Below are 6,000 nucleotides of genomic sequence, written 5' to 3' on the forward strand. Positions count from 1 at the left end.
TGCATGTATGACAACTCCTTGATAAAAGGAATTGTCTAAGTGCATGTATTCCAACATACGTCATGTATGTTATTCCTTGTATGCTAAGTGTTTGTAGAAATGCATGAATGACCTAGGTGTAACTGATTACACTAAATGTGGGCGTTGAGAAGTGATTCTCAATACTCCTATGGATGCGCATGATTTCTTTCTGCAGTTACATTCCAAGTTATTTAAATTCAAGCATCTCCTATGCTTACATTTATGTTAAGTTGATATTATTCAGATGTGTATGTAACATGATTTGAGTTATTGTTCCATTACTGTTTTACATTCCATATGAATATCTGTCGTAGTGTAGGATGTTTGGGACTATGCCTTAGTCCAGGAAATCGGTAATTGACCCTTTGGTCGTGGTTGAGATTGCTTTCGCCACGTGAGACGCATTAGACGAACCCGAGTCGTATTAGAGTTGGCGGCAGTGGTTTGGCCACGCGGAGTGTTTGCGCACTCTATGTCGTTCAATTCAACGTGCGCTCGTGCTAGTCGAGTTCGTCAACTAACCCGATTGTCCGATGTATGTTAACCATGTATGGACGCTACGCTTGAATCTAGGGTACCGAACTTACCAGTGAAATCCTAATAACCATGGTACCTGATCCGCTAAGACTCATGAGCCGGACATGGTGGTATGGGACACCGTGGTCGAGCCGTCGGCCTACGCTGGGGTGACGAGCCTCCCGTAGTGACCAAAGTGAGCAACTAAACTCGTGAGCCGATTATGGTGGTATGGGACACTATATTCGTCTTTGTCGGCCTACATTGATTGGTGACGAGCCCTTTGTAGTGACCTCGAGCATACCTGGATACCACAAGGAGGTGACGAGCCGATCTGTGGTAGTAAGGGCATGAAAGGCGTGCATTGATTGGTGACGAGCCCTTTGCTACGACCTCAACTATATGATCGTATGAGATGTCTAGGATTGACGACCCTAGTATGGATCACTGTTTGGATGATGATATGAGGAAGGTATCTTAGCTTCCCAATCTGTATGAATTGGACTAATAACAACTTGGTAATCATATCCATGCACCGCATTTGCATGTGCTTTGTAGATGTGGCGCACTTTGAGGCGATGTCATGCGTAACGTAAGATGAAGACGCTGAGGGTGTACGCGTGAGGGCACGCATCATATTGCATTCATACTTGCATTAACAAGAGTACTTAGGATTTATTTAATTGTCTTGCTTTATCATTACTGTTTGATTGAACTGATAGCATGTTAACCAGTGCCTTATTGTTCCACTGAGTTGATCACTCACTCCCACGTTTCTGGGGCGGTGTTTCACACCCACCAGACTCTGTCTTAGGCCCTGATGTTGCAGATGTGGATGCGACGTCTGAGGCAGAGCGGGAGCTGGATGACGACGAGGCTGCCTTCTCCTATATGCAGTTTTCAGACGGGTTCTAGCGAGCCTCGGTCTGTTGCGCGGGATCTATGGGATTACTATTTTGGGAACTGAAATGATGTAACTTGTACTTATAAATTTTGATAAATAACACTTTTACACGATCTGGTTGTATATGTAATTCAGGGACTTACACTTGTACACATATTTTACTATAAGTCTTCCGCTTGCTTTATTCACTTATCCCTGAATCATATCTGCGTTTTGGCTTAATCTATCCCATGTTTATGTGCTAATACAGTCAACATACATCATTCATTAATTATGTTGCATAAGTGATGTTTTGGAACTCGGGAGCTGAGTTATGCTCGACCCCCGAATTTCAGGGCGTTACAAGTTGGTATCAGAGCATGATCTGGATTAAACCGGACCTGGGTTATGGTCACACACCGCACGTTGTCGCCACTATAGTGTAATTGGGTGCGGGTCTATCATCGCTTTGTGTTTGTGCTCCGTAGTTTCTATCGGCGAAAGTTTCCTGAAAACCTTTACCGAGATCGAGTCTGTACCCTTACACACACAGCGACCCGAAACCTGTTCTAGACCCTCTATTAATGAGTGTAGATGGTCTACCCTCCCATTATTCAGTTTAAACCTTCCAGAAATCGCTGTTTGTATCAGATTTCTGTCAGAATGACCCGATAAGCTTCAAATTACACAAGGGGCCAATCGGGGCATTTTCTGTGGGACCCAGGGGGGAACCACATCATTTGGACCAAGGAGGACCAGGAGGACCTCGCCAAATCGGCGAGGCATCGCCGATATGTCCAGAGACCGGCGATGCCATCGCCGGTTCGGCGAGGGATCGCCGGTCAGCGGGCTTGGCGGGCCGGGCCGACGCGGGCCGATCGTCCATAGGCCTTGTGTGGCCCACCCCTCCACGGTTTTCATTTTAAAACCCTTCCTTTCATCTATTTCCTTCACAAAACCCTCTTCCAAGCTCTCCTTTTCTTCAACAACCTCTCCAAACTCTCTCAAATCTCTCCCAAATCTTCATCTTCCTTCCATTTTCGTGCAAACCCATCACCCCATTCTCAAATCTTCCATTCCATTGCTGATTTCTCCATCTTTCCCTCCCATTTGAGCCCTTTCATTCCCTTTTTGGCTCATAGTTGTGTGGAAGCTTCACCATCTTCCTATTTCTCTCTTTCTCTCATTTCTCATGGCCCTCTTTGAGATTGTGACGGCCATCTTTTCCATTTCTTCCCTTCTTTCCTTGATGGGGAAGAAGAGAGCGCCCGTGGATGAAGCCGGGCCGAGCCGCCCAACCCGTGCACGGAGGCCGAGAGGTGCCGCCGCTAGCACGTCCGCCACGCGCGAGTTCCAGACGAAGCGGGACCTCGATCCTCGAGCTCCTGTTAGTAGGACCTTGTTGGCGGAATTGTCGCATGGAGTCTATGAGGGGCGTAGAGTCCTTTTTGAGGCTCATGTTGATCCGCGGCTCTTTGGTGAGTTCTTTTTGTTGGAGCGCCTAGAAGGGGCTGGTTGGGGTCCCTTGTTCGAAGGCGAGTATCGCGCGAATGCTAGCACTGTTCGGGCCTTCTATGCCAACATTCTGGAGCCTTCGCTGGATCCTCTGCAGTTCAAGATTCCCTGTGGTAGCGGTCGAGTTGGAATTGTCAATGTTGCTTTGATATCCCGACTCTTGAAGGTGCCACTTGGGGAAGTGCATGCCAGCGAGAAGAATGTGGACAGTGTGCGCGAGAGGGATCGTCGCACCCGATCCTTGTGTGGTCGTCTGGTCGAATGGCAGCCGAATAGGAGTCTTTTGGCTTCTCACATGACGGACGACTTCCGTTTGCTTCACCACATCTTTACGTTCAATGTGTATCCCAGGTGGAGCAACCGCAGCGAGTGTACGCGCCTGATGGTAGATTTTCTATATCAGGTGGGGCAGGATGCGAAGTTGTGTGTGCCGACGTACGTCCTGCGTCAGATTATTCTCATCGCTCGTTCGAGTAGACGGACCGAGTCTCTTCCCTTTGGCCGCCTCATTTGCAAGATCGCACATGAGTTTGGCTATAGGCTTGGAGCTGAGAAACCGGTCCCTGTTCGTCATCTCAACTTGAGGACCCTTAAGCTGATGGAGGTTGGTTCTGGTCGGCTTGCCTCTGAGGGTGAGGCCGGGTCTGAGAGTGATGATGAGAGTTATGCTGAAGGTGGTGCGGAGTCTGAGGAAGAAGCAGAGCAAGACGAGGAAGAGAGTGGGGCACAGGATTCGAGTGATCGCTCTCCTCCTGTGGTGCCAGAGCAGGGCGCAGAGCAGGTTGCCAGAGATGCCCGTCTTACACGGCTTGAAGAAGGGCAAGCTGCTTTACGCCAGGAGATGGTGGATCTTCGAGGCTTGGTTAAGCACAAGTTCAAGAAGATGTCCCGGACTTTGAAGTCTATCCTGTGTTGCTTGCAGGATAAGGGTGCTCCGCCTCCGTCTCATGACTCCGAAGATTAGAATAGTAGTTTCAGTATTTGCTTTTTTTGGTTTTTATTTATGTGTGTAGCAGTTGTTGGCTTGTAGTTGGAGTTGTTGTAGTGTGGTAGTGTTAGTGGTTGTAGTAGTTGTGGTTGTTTGTAGTGTTAGATGTTGTTGTTTTCATGCTTTCCTAGTCGTGATTCATGTATTGCTGCACTACTTGTATTGCGACGATTTTGATTAATGGAATGCATGTGGTTTGTTTTGGTGTTGTGCTGTGTTGTTGTTGTGTGGATGGATTATGTGACTTAGAATCTGACAGGTTGCATCCTTTGATTTAATGTAGGGATGCCTCCTAAGGGTTCGAAGGCTTCGGCCCGTCTTTCTCTGATTGAGTCGCTTGTTGGGGTTCCTCCCTTGAGCGATAGCCGGTCAGATCCACAGACGGGTCCATCTCGTGTTGGTGTTGGGTCGACACCTATGGCTCCTCCATCACACCCTCGGTTCTGAGCCGAGCCATGCACCTTCTTACGCTTCACTGTTGATAGGTTTGGCGAGATGATGTTGTTGATGCGGAGCAGATTTGGCAAAGGCCAGCGGCAGCGGCAGCAGGAGTTCCTCTCCTCCATGGTGGCATCTTTGCTCAGTCGATGGAGACTCCAACTGTTTCACCTATGCCTCCATCAGGGAGCGCCAGTGCCAGCGGTACTTTCGAGCGACGAGCGATTCCAGCGCTTGAGACCTCCTACTTTGCGGGTTCTCATAGACCGAGGAGGCCGAGTATTGGATTGACCGCATCTCTAAGATCCTAAAGCCGCTACACTGGCTCTGAGGTCGAGCAGGTTGAGCTTGTCACCTTCATGTTTGAGAAGGAGGCCAGTTTGTGGTGGGACAGTGTGCTTCGCACTGTTGAGGAGGACTTCGTGTGGTCGTGGCAGGCGTTTGAGGCGCGCTTCCACGAGAAGTATTTCCCGGTGACGTATCGACATGAGAAGGAGAGTGAGTTCCTTCGCCTCCGCCAGGGAGGGTTGTCGGTTACGGAGTATGAGAACCGGTTTACTGAGTTGGGGCGGTATGTTCCTTTGATCCTGGGTGATCAGCCGATGAGGATGCGGTGTTTTTCTGAGGGGCTGCGACCTGAGATCCGATCGAAGATTTGCTGTGCCAGCATTTCTTCATATGCGGAGCTAGTGAGCATGTCCTTGCGAGCAGAGCAGGACGGAGATAGAGCGTCCCGCATGCGAGCACCGATGCCTCCTAGGCCGAGACCGGATTTCAGGGTGCACCTTTCCTTGGCAAGAGGCCGCGTGTTGATTCTCCTCCTTGGCGTTCAGCGCCGCCCGCTCAGATGAGAGCTGATCTGAGATGTTCTTATTGTGGGAAGGTTGGGCACTTGGACCGTTTTTGCTTTTCCTATGCGAGCCGGTGGTTTTACTCCACCGCAGAGGGTTAGCCGTCCGATGCCTCGGTTATTTCTCCTCCTCCTCTTCGATCGGCGCCGGCTCATCCATCCTTCAGATGCAGGTCCTAGCTTCAGGCCACCTCGGCGGCCCATGGTTCCTCGCCGAATCGTTAGGGAGGCTCGTGTTCATGCGCTTTCAGTTGAAGCGCCTATGTCTGACTTGGTGCCGAGGTCCTTTGAGGTGACAGCGCATATGGAAGGTATTCCCGTTTCTGTGCTAGTGGATACAGGTCCACTACTTCTCTTATTTCTTATGCGGCGATTAGGCGTTTGGGTTTGAGATCTGTTCCTATGCAGGAGTGACGCTTACTACCGCTACGGGGATGTCCTGCCTGGGGCAAGCGTTCTATCGATTGACTGGTCGATCCGGGAAGTGGATCGATCCGTGTTGATTTGCTAGTCGCACCGCTTTATCACTACGATGTTATTATGGGTATGGATTGGCTCACGAGGATGCGAGCTGAGATTGATTGTGAAGCGAGATCAGTGACGATCCATGGACCTGAGGGCGAGATTGTTACTTTCCCAGTTCAGGTCAGTTACCCAATTCGTATTGATTTTTATTCTTCTCTGTTGGAGAGTTCGGCCGAGTCGGCGTTGGTTAGTACGCCGGTAGTTCAGGAGTTTGAAGATGTGTTTGAGTCGATTCCTGGATTACCTCCTCAGCGTGAGATTGAT

This window comes from Magnolia sinica, chromosome 10 (genome assembly GCF_029962835.1).
Source record: "Magnolia sinica isolate HGM2019 chromosome 10, MsV1, whole genome shotgun sequence".
Taxonomy (NCBI): domain Eukaryota; kingdom Viridiplantae; phylum Streptophyta; class Magnoliopsida; order Magnoliales; family Magnoliaceae; genus Magnolia; species Magnolia sinica.